Below are 14,800 nucleotides of genomic sequence, written 5' to 3'. Positions count from 1 at the left end.
TTTCACCTTTCCTTTATCCCATTCCCTTCTTTGCATCCAAAGAGGTAACCGTTATCCTGAAGTCAGTGTTGTTTTACTTTCCCAGCTGTTTTTTTTTTTCGCCAGTCCCGCGGCCTGGGGAGGGTGGGGCTCCGGCGAAAGGACGAGGGGCGGGTTCCCCTCCCGATCTCAGAGAAGCTCCCAAAAGGGCAGCGGCGTGCCCACCTGCCGCCACCTCGGGCGGCCGCGAACCATTCAAATCGCCCGCGCCAAGAGGTACCCGGCGCTCGCGATTGGCTGAGCCGGACCAGCGCCCCTGGGCGGGGCCGGCCCCCTCGCAGCGGCCGCGGGTCCCGCCCCCACGCAGGGTCCGCGGGTCCCGCCCCGCTGGTGCGCATGCGCGCAGTCCCCAGAGGAAAGAGTCTGCGCACACCCCCGCCCGGCCTCCGACTCGCGCCGCGGCTCCCTCCCTTGTCCGCGGAGGCTTGTCGGCTCGGCGAGACAGCAAGAGCTGCGGCCGGCAGGGGGCTGTGCGGACCCAAGGCGGCTGCGGTGGCGCCGGCCTGTGGAAAATGCCACCAGGCGGCGCTTCGGTTCGTTGCTCGTGTGACGGCCGTTCCCCGCCCCCCCATCCCTGAACCCCCTGCGACCGCCGGGGAAGAACCGGCCCGCGCAGTGAGTACCGCACCGAGACGCTTCGGCGGGAACGAGGCCGACGGCCGGCTGTGCCGGTTGCGCCCCTGAGGTGAGTGCGGGCTGCGGCGGCGGCGGCGGCGGCAGGGCGCGGGGCGCGGGAAGGACGGGGGTTGCGGCGGCTGCCACCCCGGGTCCCCGCGGCGGAGGGAGGCCGCGCGGGCCTCTGCGGGGCGGGGAGGGCCGGCGCCGTCAGTGTTTAGTCTCAGCTATTCTGATGTCTAGTTTTGTGCCCTTTGCTATGTCCAATCCTATATGAATTTCTGTTTTTATCTGATCGCATGGGACTAGCCCAGTGGTTCTCCAATTGGCTGGACATTCAAATTGCTTGGAAAACTTTTTAAAAACATAGGGGCCTGCAGCCTTCCCCAGACAAGTTAATTCAGAATTTCTGAAGGTGGGGCTGAGGCGTTAGTATTTTCGTAAGCTCCCTGTGTGATTATAATGAGTCCAACAATCACTTCCAACTCTAATAAAACGTTCTGACATTTTATAAAACTTGCCGATTGAGAACCTCAGCATGTGTTTCAAATGAGTTCAGAGGAGAGAGTTTCCAGTGTTAGGTGTTGGTGTTTGTTCTATCAGTTGCATTCACAATGTAGGCTGACAAGGGGAAAAAAAAAAAAAACAACAACAACAAGAAAAAAAAATTCAAAGGGAAGGTAGACAGGCCGTGCAAAGGAGAGCTCAATCACAGAAGAGCTGTCTCCAGGAGACCAAAGTCATGCTCTTTAACATTCTAAGTGATTGGTTTGTGCAGTGAACCAAATCTGAGCAGTTCCAATGTTTGAAAATGTAATGACTTGAATAGAAATACTAATATACCCTTCAAGGTCATGAAACAGTTCCTTGGCCTTAGGAAACGTGTAACTTCTGTGAGCTCATGTAGGTCAATTTGATGGGCCTCTTATAACCTTAAGATTCATCTTGCTCCTTATCTTTCCTCTGCATTAAAATATGTTAATACCAGCTTTGGAATCAAATCAATTCTTTTCTTTTTAAATCTGCCTTTTTAAAACTTCCTTTGTATTTGCAGAATTACCAAGGAGTTGTTAAAAATTACCGTATTTTCTACCTCTGAATGAAATTAAGCAAAGACCGAAGTACGAAAAGGTCATCGAAACAAGAGACTATAAAAGAAACCTGAGAATAGCGGTACACTGCTAATGATAGCCTAAAATTTAATTTAAAGTCAGTCCTGAAACTGTGTAATGGTTAAGGATTGAGTTTCTATCCTCATCCACATGTTTAAGGAATCTTCTGTATTGGCTATCTCTAAGCAAATTAGTGGGAATGGGAGAGGGCGGGGAACAGCTCACTAAGAATCTACTCATCTATAGTCCTTTTATCTTTTCATTTAGAAGGGTAAGCTACTGAATGTCATATATATAATGCGGTACATAAAATGTGATAAATGCTGCACCTAACACACAAAGTCTACAATAGACCATAGATCTACAAAGGACTATGATCTATGGATCAGAACTAGCAGAGTTAACATCAACCCAGTTCCTAGCAAACGTTGCTAACTTATGGCCATAGCTATCATTTCAGGCCCAATACCCCCGTTATAAAAGCAAATATTCTGTAGACCCCCTTCCCTTCCAAATGAGGCACTCTATCTTCAACTATAATTTTTAAGTAAATTTAAATCAATTTAGAATAATGGAATATATGTTATTGTACATTCATAACTATACTATATTCCTATTCCTACACCCCGCTTAATTATAATAAGTAAGTTAGGATCAGGGAAAGCAATATGAGAAATTATCCCACACGGGAAGTTCAGGAAAAATGAAAGAGCAAAGGCAGAGATGGACTCTCAGCTACTAGCAGGCCAGTTTTCTCTGTAGACGATCACAGACAAAGGGGGAAAAATACTTAACTGGAGTATGTATAACATGCTAAGATAAATTACAATCTGTCAATGTTGACCAAGAGTGAGGAAGTTTGATATTCCTGTGAATGAGCTATTTATAAACGTACTTATAAAACAATTCAGTGTGTTATGACACGAGTTAAGAGTGCCAATGAAGTGCCCTGGAAACATTTCATCCCAGAGCCAGCCACATGTCCAAAGATGCATTCAGTCTGTGGTGGGAAAGAAAAGTGGGCCGGGGGCTCCAGATGAGGGGAGCCGTGTAGCAACTTGGGGCAAGGACGCAGATGCCAAAGCTGGGCCTGTCCGACAGGGAGCTCAGGAGGGACTCAGCTGCTGCTTTGGGAGGTGGCAGGAGGTGGGGGGAGGGGATAGCCCGACCCTGGCTCCTGAAGCACCCCTCCCCTCCCTTCCTACTTGGGTCCCACACAGCGCCCCTCACTGCATCCTGCCTTGGCCTACCTGTGCCCCACATACACCCCGATGCTTCCCTCCCCGTTGCCTGAGCCCGAGCCTCCCTGCCTGCCTTCGACCATCCCCAGTACCCCCATCGTGCCGTGACCTACCTGCACCTGGGGCTCCATCCTGCTTCCCTGCTGGGGACTGGCCTTCTTGGACATGTGCGTCTCCTGGCAAGCTCTGGAGCCCTGAAGTACCTGAAATAACCTTAAGTTCAGGAAAAGAATAAAGCTCAATGATAAAGAAAATCTCTATCATTTTATTCATTGAATCATGTTGTTTATGTTTACATATAAAATATGCATATCTGTGTGCATATGCATGGCTATATTTTGGGTTTTTATGTAATAAAATTACATATTAACATTTTATTTCTTTAAAACATTGACGCATTGTGGCAAAACGTTAGCATTTAAAAATCTTTCTTTTCAGAAATCAGATCGTATACAAATGCTTGAAGTTTCTTTTTCACCTTTCCTTTATCCCATTCCCTTCTTTGCATCCAAAGAGGTAACCGTTATCCTGAAGTCAGTGTTGTTTTACTTTCCCAGCTGTTTTTTTTTTTTCGCCAGTCCCGCGGCCTGGGGAGGGTGGGGCTCCGGCGAAAGGACGAGGGGCGGGTTCCCCTCCCGATCTCAGAGAAGCTCCCAAAAGGGCAGCGGCGTGCCCACCTGCCGCCACCTCGGGCGGCCGCGAACCATTCAAATCGCCCGCGCCAAGAGGTACCCGGCGCTCGCGATTGGCTGAGCCGGACCAGCGCCCCTGGGCGGGGCCGGCCCCCTCGCAGCGGCCGCGGGTCCCGCCCCCACGCAGGGTCCGCGGGTCCCGCCCCGCTGGTGCGCATGCGCGCAGTCCCCAGAGGAAAGAGTCTGCGCACACCCCCGCCCGGCCTCCGACTCGCGCCGCGGCTCCCTCCCTTGTCCGCGGAGGCTTGTCGGCTCGGCGAGACAGCAAGAGCTGCGGCCGGCAGGGGGCTGTGCGGACCCAAGGCGGCTGCGGTGGCGCCGGCCTGTGGAAAATGCCACCAGGCGGCGCTTCGGTTCGTTGCTCGTGTGACGGCCGTTCCCCGCCCCCCCATCCCTGAACCCCCTGCGACCGCCGGGGAAGAACCGGCCCGCGCAGTGAGTACCGCACCGAGACGCTTCGGCGGGAACGAGGCCGACGGCCGGCTGTGCCGGTTGCGCCCCTGAGGTGAGTGCGGGCTGCGGCGGCGGCGGCGGCGGCGGCGGCGGCAGGGCGCGGGGCGCGGGAAGGACGGGGGTTGCGGCGGCTGCCACCCCGGGTCCCCGCGGCGGAGGGAGGCCGCGCGGGCCTCTGCGGGGCGGGGAGGGCCGGCGCCGTCAGTGTTTAGTCTCAGCTATTCTGATGTCTAGTTTTGTGCCCTTTGCTATGTCCAATCCTATATGAATTTCTGTTTTTATCTGATCGCATGGGACTAGCCCAGTGGTTCTCCAATTGGCTGGACATTCAAATTGCTTGGAAAACTTTTTAAAAACATAGGGGCCTGCAGCCTTCCCCAGACAAGTTAATTCAGAATTTCTGAAGGTGGGGCTGAGGCGTTAGTATTTTCGTAAGCTCCCTGTGTGATTATAATGAGTCCAACAATCACTCCCAACTCTAATAAAACGTTCTGACATTTTATAAAACTTGCCGATTGAGAACCTCAGCATGTGTTTCAAATGAGTTCAGAGGAGAGAGTTTCCAGTGTTAGGTGTTGGTGTTTGTTCTATCAGTTGCATTCACAATGTAGGCTGACAAGGGGAAAAAAAAAAAAAACAACAACAACAAGAAAAAAAAATTCAAAGGGAAGGTAGACAGGCCGTGCAAAGGAGAGCTCAATCACAGAAGAGCTGTCTCCAGGAGACCAAAGTCATGCTCTTTAACATTCTAAGTGATTGGTTTGTGCAGTGAACCAAATCTGAGCAGTTCCAATGTTTGAAAATGTAATGACTTGAATAGAAATACTAATATACCCTTCAAGGTCATGAAACAGTTCCTTGGCCTTAGGAAACGTGTAACTTCTGTGAGCTCATGTAGGTCAATTTGATGGGCCTCTTATAACCTTAAGATTCATCTTGCTCCTTATCTTTCCTCTGCATTAAAATATGTTAATACCAGCTTTGGAATCAAATCAATTCTTTTCTTTTTAAATCTGCCTTTTTAAAACTTCCTTTGTATTTGCAGAATTACCAAGGAGTTGTTAAAAATTACCGTATTTTCTACCTCTGAATGAAATTAAGCAAAGACCGAAGTACGAAAAGGTCATCGAAACAAGAGACTATAAAAGAAACCTGAGAATAGCGGTACACTGCTAATGATAGCCTAAAATTTAATTTAAAGTCAGTCCTGAAACTGTGTAATGGTTAAGGATTGAGTTTCTATCCTCATCCACATGTTTAAGGAATCTTCTGTATTGGCTATCTCTAAGCAAATTAGTGGGAATGGGAGAGGGCGGGGAACAGCTCACTAAGAATCTACTCATCTATAGTCCTTTTATCTTTTCATTTAGAAGGGTAAGCTACTGAATGTCATATATATAATGCGGTACATAAAATGTGATAAATGCTGCACCTAACACACAAAGTCTACAATAGACCATAGATCTACAAAGGACTATGATCTATGGATCAGAACTAGCAGAGTTAACATCAACCCAGTTCCTAGCAAACGTTGCTAACTTATGGCCATAGCTATCATTTCAGGCCCAATACCCCCGTTATAAAAGCAAATATTCTGTAGACCCCCTTCCCTTCCAAATGAGGCACTCTATCTTCAACTATAATTTTTAAGTAAATTTAAATCAATTTAGAATAATGGAATATATGTTATTGTACATTCATAACTATACTATATTCCTATTCCTACACCCCGCTTAATTATAATAAGTAAGTTAGGATCAGGGAAAGCAATATGAGAAATTATCCCACACGGGAAGTTCAGGAAAAATGAAAGAGCAAAGGCAGAGATGGACTCTCAGCTACTAGCAGGCCAGTTTTCTCTGTAGACGATCACAGACAAAGGGGGAAAAATACTTAACTGGAGTATGTATAACATGCTAAGATAAATTACAATCTGTCAATGTTGACCAAGAGTGAGGAAGTTTGATATTCCTGTGAATGAGCTATTTATAAACGTACTTATAAAACAATTCAGTGTGTTATGACACGAGTTAAGAGTGCCAATGAAGTGCCCTGGAAACATTTCATCCCAGAGCCAGCCACATGTCCAAAGATGCATTCAGTCTGTGGTGGGAAAGAAAAGTGGGCCGGGGGCTCCAGATGAGGGGAGCCGTGTAGCAACTTGGGGCAAGGACGCAGATGCCAAAGCTGGGCCTGTCCGACAGGGAGCTCAGGAGGGACTCAGCTGCTGCTTTGGGAGGTGGCAGGAGGTGGGGGGAGGGGATAGCCCGACCCTGGCTCCTGAAGCACCCCTCCGCTCCCTTCCTACTTGGGTCCCACACAGCGCCCCTCACTGCATCCTGCCTTGGCCTACCTGTGCCCCACATACACCCCGATGCTTCCCTCCCCGTTGCCTGAGCCCGAGCCTCCCTGCCTGCCTTCGACCATCCCCAGTACCCCCATCGTGCCGTGACCTACCTGCACCTGGGGCTCCATCCTGCTTCCCTGCTGGGGACTGGCCTTCTTGGACATGTGCGTCTCCTGGCAAGCTCTGGAGCCCTGAAGTACCTGAAATAACCTTAAGTTCAGGAAAAGAATAAAGCTCAATGATAAAGAAAATCTCTATCATTTTATTCATTGAATCATGTTGTTTATGTTTACATATAAAATATGCATATCTGTGTGCATATGCATGGCTATATTTTGGGTTTTTATGTAATAAAATTACATATTAACATTTTATTTCTTTAAAACATTGACGCATTGTGGCAAAACGTTAGCATTTAAAAATCTTTCTTTTCAGAAATCAGATCGTATACAAATGCTTGAAGTTTCTTTTTCACCTTTCCTTTATCCCATTCCCTTCTTTGCATCCAAAGAGGTAACCGTTATCCTGAAGTCAGTGTTGTTTTACTTTCCCAGCTGTTTTTTTTTTTCGCCAGTCCCGCGGCCTGGGGAGGGTGGGGCTCCGGCGAAAGGACGAGGGGCGGGTTCCCCTCCCGATCTCAGAGAAGCTCCCAAAAGGGCAGCGGCGTGCCCACCTGCCGCCACCTCGGGCGGCCGCGAACCATTCAAATCGCCCGCGCCAAGAGGTACCCGGCGCTCGCGATTGGCTGAGCCGGACCAGCGCCCCTGGGCGGGGCCGGCCCCCTCGCAGCGGCCGCGGGTCCCGCCCCCACGCAGGGTCCGCGGGTCCCGCCCCGCTGGTGCGCATGCGCGCAGTCCCCAGAGGAAAGAGTCTGCGCACACCCCCGCCCGGCCTCCGACTCGCGCCGCGGCTCCCTCCCTTGTCCGCGGAGGCTTGTCGGCTCGGCGAGACAGCAAGAGCTGCGGCCGGCAGGGGGCTGTGCGGACCCAAGGCGGCTGCGGTGGCGCCGGCCTGTGGAAAATGCCACCAGGCGGCGCTTCGGTTCGTTGCTCGTGTGACGGCCGTTCCCCGCCCCCCCATCCCTGAACCCCCTGCGACCGCCGGGGAAGAACCGGCCCGCGCAGTGAGTACCGCACCGAGACGCTTCGGCGGGAACGAGGCCGACGGCCGGCTGTGCCGGTTGCGCCCCTGAGGTGAGTGCGGGCTGCGGCGGCGGCGGCGGCGGCAGGGCGCGGGGCGCGGGAAGGACGGGGGTTGCGGCGGCTGCCACCCCGGGTCCCCGCGGCGGAGGGAGGCCGCGCGGGCCTCTGCGGGGCGGGGAGGGCCGGCGCCGTCAGTGTTTAGTCTCAGCTATTCTGATGTCTAGTTTTGTGCCCTTTGCTATGTCCAATCCTATATGAATTTCTGTTTTTATCTGATCGCATGGGACTAGCCCAGTGGTTCTCCAATTGGCTGGACATTCAAATTGCTTGGAAAACTTTTTAAAAACATAGGGGCCTGCAGCCTTCCCCAGACAAGTTAATTCAGAATTTCTGAAGGTGGGGCTGAGGCGTTAGTATTTTCGTAAGCTCCCTGTGTGATTATAATGAGTCCAACAATCACTCCCAACTCTAATAAAACGTTCTGACATTTTATAAAACTTGCCGATTGAGAACCTCAGCATGTGTTTCAAATGAGTTCAGAGGAGAGAGTTTCCAGTGTTAGGTGTTGGTGTTTGTTCTATCAGTTGCATTCACAATGTAGGCTGACAAGGGGAAAAAAAAAAAAAACAACAACAACAAGAAAAAAAAATTCAAAGGGAAGGTAGACAGGCCGTGCAAAGGAGAGCTCAATCACAGAAGAGCTGTCTCCAGGAGACCAAAGTCATGCTCTTTAACATTCTAAGTGATTGGTTTGTGCAGTGAACCAAATCTGAGCAGTTCCAATGTTTGAAAATGTAATGACTTGAATAGAAATACTAATATACCCTTCAAGGTCATGAAACAGTTCCTTGGCCTTAGGAAACGTGTAACTTCTGTGAGCTCATGTAGGTCAATTTGATGGGCCTCTTATAACCTTAAGATTCATCTTGCTCCTTATCTTTCCTCTGCATTAAAATATGTTAATACCAGCTTTGGAATCAAATCAATTCTTTTCTTTTTAAATCTGCCTTTTTAAAACTTCCTTTGTATTTGCAGAATTACCAAGGAGTTGTTAAAAATTACCGTATTTTCTACCTCTGAATGAAATTAAGCAAAGACCGAAGTACGAAAAGGTCATCGAAACAAGAGACTATAAAAGAAACCTGAGAATAGCGGTACACTGCTAATGATAGCCTAAAATTTAATTTAAAGTCAGTCCTGAAACTGTGTAATGGTTAAGGATTGAGTTTCTATCCTCATCCACATGTTTAAGGAATCTTCTGTATTGGCTATCTCTAAGCAAATTAGTGGGAATGGGAGAGGGCGGGGAACAGCTCACTAAGAATCTACTCATCTATAGTCCTTTTATCTTTTCATTTAGAAGGGTAAGCTACTGAATGTCATATATATAATGCGGTACATAAAATGTGATAAATGCTGCACCTAACACACAAAGTCTACAATAGACCATAGATCTACAAAGGACTATGATCTATGGATCAGAACTAGCAGAGTTAACATCAACCCAGTTCCTAGCAAACGTTGCTAACTTATGGCCATAGCTATCATTTCAGGCCCAATACCCCCGTTATAAAAGCAAATATTCTGTAGACCCCCTTCCCTTCCAAATGAGGCACTCTATCTTCAACTATAATTTTTAAGTAAATTTAAATCAATTTAGAATAATGGAATATATGTTATTGTACATTCATAACTATACTATATTCCTATTCCTACACCCCGCTTAATTATAATAAGTAAGTTAGGATCAGGGAAAGCAATATGAGAAATTATCCCACACGGGAAGTTCAGGAAAAATGAAAGAGCAAAGGCAGAGATGGACTCTCAGCTACTAGCAGGCCAGTTTTCTCTGTAGACGATCACAGACAAAGGGGGAAAAATACTTAACTGGAGTATGTATAACATGCTAAGATAAATTACAATCTGTCAATGTTGACCAAGAGTGAGGAAGTTTGATATTCCTGTGAATGAGCTATTTATAAACGTACTTATAAAACAATTCAGTGTGTTATGACACGAGTTAAGAGTGCCAATGAAGTGCCCTGGAAACATTTCATCCCAGAGCCAGCCACATGTCCAAAGATGCATTCAGTCTGTGGTGGGAAAGAAAAGTGGGCCGGGGGCTCCAGATGAGGGGAGCCGTGTAGCAACTTGGGGCAAGGACGCAGATGCCAAAGCTGGGCCTGTCCGACAGGGAGCTCAGGAGGGACTCAGCTGCTGCTTTGGGAGGTGGCAGGAGGTGGGGGGAGGGGATAGCCCGACCCTGGCTCCTGAAGCACCCCTCCGCTCCCTTCCTACTTGGGTCCCACACAGCGCCCCTCACTGCATCCTGCCTTGGCCTACCTGTGCCCCACATACACCCCGATGCTTCCCTCCCCGTTGCCTGAGCCCGAGCCTCCCTGCCTGCCTTCGACCATCCCCAGTACCCCCATCGTGCCGTGACCTACCTGCACCTGGGGCTCCATCCTGCTTCCCTGCTGGGGACTGGCCTTCTTGGACATGTGCGTCTCCTGGCAAGCTCTGGAGCCCTGAAGTACCTGAAATAACCTTAAGTTCAGGAAAAGAATAAAGCTCAATGATAAAGAAAATCTCTATCATTTTATTCATTGAATCATGTTGTTTATGTTTACATATAAAATATGCATATCTGTGTGCATATGCATGGCTATATTTTGGGTTTTTATGTAATAAAATTACATATTAACATTTTATTTCTTTAAAACATTGACGCATTGTGGCAAAACGTTAGCATTTAAAAATCTTTCTTTTCAGAAATCAGATCGTATACAAATGCTTGAAGTTTCTTTTTCACCTTTCCTTTATCCCATTCCCTTCTTTGCATCCAAAGAGGTAACCGTTATCCTGAAGTCAGTGTTGTTTTACTTTCCCAGCTGTTTTTTTTTTTCGCCAGTCCCGCGGCCTGGGGAGGGTGGGGCTCCGGCGAAAGGACGAGGGGCGGGTTCCCCTCCCGATCTCAGAGAAGCTCCCAAAAGGGCAGCGGCGTGCCCACCTGCCGCCACCTCGGGCGGCCGCGAACCATTCAAATCGCCCGCGCCAAGAGGTACCCGGCGCTCGCGATTGGCTGAGCCGGACCAGCGCCCCTGGGCGGGGCCGGCCCCCTCGCAGCGGCCGCGGGTCCCGCCCCCACGCAGGGTCCGCGGGTCCCGCCCCGCTGGTGCGCATGCGCGCAGTCCCCAGAGGAAAGAGTCTGCGCACACCCCCGCCCGGCCTCCGACTCGCGCCGCGGCTCCCTCCCTTGTCCGCGGAGGCTTGTCGGCTCGGCGAGACAGCAAGAGCTGCGGCCGGCAGGGGGCTGTGCGGACCCAAGGCGGCTGCGGTGGCGCCGGCCTGTGGAAAATGCCACCAGGCGGCGCTTCGGTTCGTTGCTCGTGTGACGGCCGTTCCCCGCCCCCCCATCCCTGAACCCCCTGCGACCGCCGGGGAAGAACCGGCCCGCGCAGTGAGTACCGCACCGAGACGCTTCGGCGGGAACGAGGCCGACGGCCGGCTGTGCCGGTTGCGCCCCTGAGGTGAGTGCGGGCTGCGGCGGCGGCGGCGGCGGCAGGGCGCGGGGCGCGGGAAGGACGGGGGTTGCGGCGGCTGCCACCCCGGGTCCCCGCGGCGGAGGGAGGCCGCGCGGGCCTCTGCGGGGCGGGGAGGGCCGGCGCCGTCAGTGTTTAGTCTCAGCTATTCTGATGTCTAGTTTTGTGCCCTTTGCTATGTCCAATCCTATATGAATTTCTGTTTTTATCTGATCGCATGGGACTAGCCCAGTGGTTCTCCAATTGGCTGGACATTCAAATTGCTTGGAAAACTTTTTAAAAACATAGGGGCCTGCAGCCTTCCCCAGACAAGTTAATTCAGAATTTCTGAAGGTGGGGCTGAGGCGTTAGTATTTTCGTAAGCTCCCTGTGTGATTATAATGAGTCCAACAATCACTTCCAACTCTAATAAAACGTTCTGACATTTTATAAAACTTGCCGATTGAGAACCTCAGCATGTGTTTCAAATGAGTTCAGAGGAGAGAGTTTCCAGTGTTAGGTGTTGGTGTTTGTTCTATCAGTTGCATTCACAATGTAGGCTGACAAGGGGAAAAAAAAAAAAAACAACAACAACAAGAAAAAAAAATTCAAAGGGAAGGTAGACAGGCCGTGCAAAGGAGAGCTCAATCACAGAAGAGCTGTCTCCAGGAGACCAAAGTCATGCTCTTTAACATTCTAAGTGATTGGTTTGTGCAGTGAACCAAATCTGAGCAGTTCCAATGTTTGAAAATGTAATGACTTGAATAGAAATACTAATATACCCTTCAAGGTCATGAAACAGTTCCTTGGCCTTAGGAAACGTGTAACTTCTGTGAGCTCATGTAGGTCAATTTGATGGGCCTCTTATAACCTTAAGATTCATCTTGCTCCTTATCTTTCCTCTGCATTAAAATATGTTAATACCAGCTTTGGAATCAAATCAATTCTTTTCTTTTTAAATCTGCCTTTTTAAAACTTCCTTTGTATTTGCAGAATTACCAAGGAGTTGTTAAAAATTACCGTATTTTCTACCTCTGAATGAAATTAAGCAAAGACCGAAGTACGAAAAGGTCATCGAAACAAGAGACTATAAAAGAAACCTGAGAATAGCGGTACACTGCTAATGATAGCCTAAAATTTAATTTAAAGTCAGTCCTGAAACTGTGTAATGGTTAAGGATTGAGTTTCTATCCTCATCCACATGTTTAAGGAATCTTCTGTATTGGCTATCTCTAAGCAAATTAGTGGGAATGGGAGAGGGCGGGGAACAGCTCACTAAGAATCTACTCATCTATAGTCCTTTTATCTTTTCATTTAGAAGGGTAAGCTACTGAATGTCATATATATAATGCGGTACATAAAATGTGATAAATGCTGCACCTAACACACAAAGTCTACAATAGACCATAGATCTACAAAGGACTATGATCTATGGATCAGAACTAGCAGAGTTAACATCAACCCAGTTCCTAGCAAACGTTGCTAACTTATGGCCATAGCTATCATTTCAGGCCCAATACCCCCGTTATAAAAGCAAATATTCTGTAGACCCCCTTCCCTTCCAAATGAGGCACTCTATCTTCAACTATAATTTTTAAGTAAATTTAAATCAATTTAGAATAATGGAATATATGTTATTGTACATTCATAACTATACTATATTCCTATTCCTACACCCCGCTTAATTATAATAAGTAAGTTAGGATCAGGGAAAGCAATATGAGAAATTATCCCACACGGGAAGTTCAGGAAAAATGAAAGAGCAAAGGCAGAGATGGACTCTCAGCTACTAGCAGGCCAGTTTTCTCTGTAGACGATCACAGACAAAGGGGGAAAAATACTTAACTGGAGTATGTATAACATGCTAAGATAAATTACAATCTGTCAATGTTGACCAAGAGTGAGGAAGTTTGATATTCCTGTGAATGAGCTATTTATAAACGTACTTATAAAACAATTCAGTGTGTTATGACACGAGTTAAGAGTGCCAATGAAGTGCCCTGGAAACATTTCATCCCAGAGCCAGCCACATGTCCAAAGATGCATTCAGTCTGTGGTGGGAAAGAAAAGTGGGCCGGGGGCTCCAGATGAGGGGAGCCGTGTAGCAACTTGGGGCAAGGACGCAGATGCCAAAGCTGGGCCTGTCCGACAGGGAGCTCAGGAGGGACTCAGCTGCTGCTTTGGGAGGTGGCAGGAGGTGGGGGGAGGGGATAGCCCGACCCTGGCTCCTGAAGCACCCCTCCCCTCCCTTCCTACTTGGGTCCCACACAGCGCCCCTCACTGCATCCTGCCTTGGCCTACCTGTGCCCCACATACACCCCGATGCTTCCCTCCCCGTTGCCTGAGCCCGAGCCTCCCTGCCTGCCTTCGACCATCCCCAGTACCCCCATCGTGCCGTGACCTACCTGCACCTGGGGCTCCATCCTGCTTCCCTGCTGGGGACTGGCCTTCTTGGACATGTGCGTCTCCTGGCAAGCTCTGGAGCCCTGAAGTACCTGAAATAACCTTAAGTTCAGGAAAAGAATAAAGCTCAATGATAAAGAAAATCTCTATCATTTTATTCATTGAATCATGTTGTTTATGTTTACATATAAAATATGCATATCTGTGTGCATATGCATGGCTATATTTTGGGTTTTTATGTAATAAAATTACATATTAACATTTTATTTCTTTAAAACATTGACGCATTGTGGCAAAACGTTAGCATTTAAAAATCTTTCTTTTCAGAAATCAGATCGTATACAAATGCTTGAAGTTTCTTTTTCACCTTTCCTTTATCCCATTCCCTTCTTTGCATCCAAAGAGGTAACCGTTATCCTGAAGTCAGTGTTGTTTTACTTTCCCAGCTGTTTTTTTTTTTCGCCAGTCCCGCGGCCTGGGGAGGGTGGGGCTCCGGCGAAAGGACGAGGGGCGGGTTCCCCTCCCGATCTCAGAGAAGCTCCCAAAAGGGCAGCGGCGTGCCCACCTGCCGCCACCTCGGGCGGCCGCGAACCATTCAAATCGCCCGCGCCAAGAGGTACCCGGCGCTCGCGATTGGCTGAGCCGGACCAGCGCCCCTGGGCGGGGCCGGCCCCCTCGCAGCGGCCGCGGGTCCCGCCCCCACGCAGGGTCCGCGGGTCCCGCCCCGCTGGTGCGCATGCGCGCAGTCCCCAGAGGAAAGAGTCTGCGCACACCCCCGCCCGGCCTCCGACTCGCGCCGCGGCTCCCTCCCTTGTCCGCGGAGGCTTGTCGGCTCGGCGAGACAGCAAGAGCTGCGGCCGGCAGGGGGCTGTGCGGACCCAAGGCGGCTGCGGTGGCGCCGGCCTGTGGAAAATGCCACCAGGCGGCGCTTCGGTTCGTTGCTCGTGTGACGGCCGTTCCCCGCCCCCCCATCCCTGAACCCCCTGCGACCGCCGGGGAAGAACCGGCCCGCGCAGTGAGTACCGCACCGAGACGCTTCGGCGGGAACGAGGCCGACGGCCGGCTGTGCCGGTTGCGCCCCTGAGGTGAGTGCGGGCTGCGGCGGCGGCGGCGGCGGCAGGGCGCGGGGCGCGGGAAGGACGGGGGTTGCGGCGGCTGCCACCCCGGGTCCCCGCGGCGGAGGGAGGCCGCGCGGGCCTCTGCGGGGCGGGGAGGGCCGGCGCCGTCAGTGTTTA

This window comes from Camelus bactrianus, chromosome 29 (genome assembly GCF_048773025.1).
Source record: "Camelus bactrianus isolate YW-2024 breed Bactrian camel chromosome 29, ASM4877302v1, whole genome shotgun sequence".
NCBI lineage: Eukaryota > Metazoa > Chordata > Mammalia > Artiodactyla > Camelidae > Camelus > Camelus bactrianus.
Note: the sequence above shows the minus strand (reverse complement) of the source record.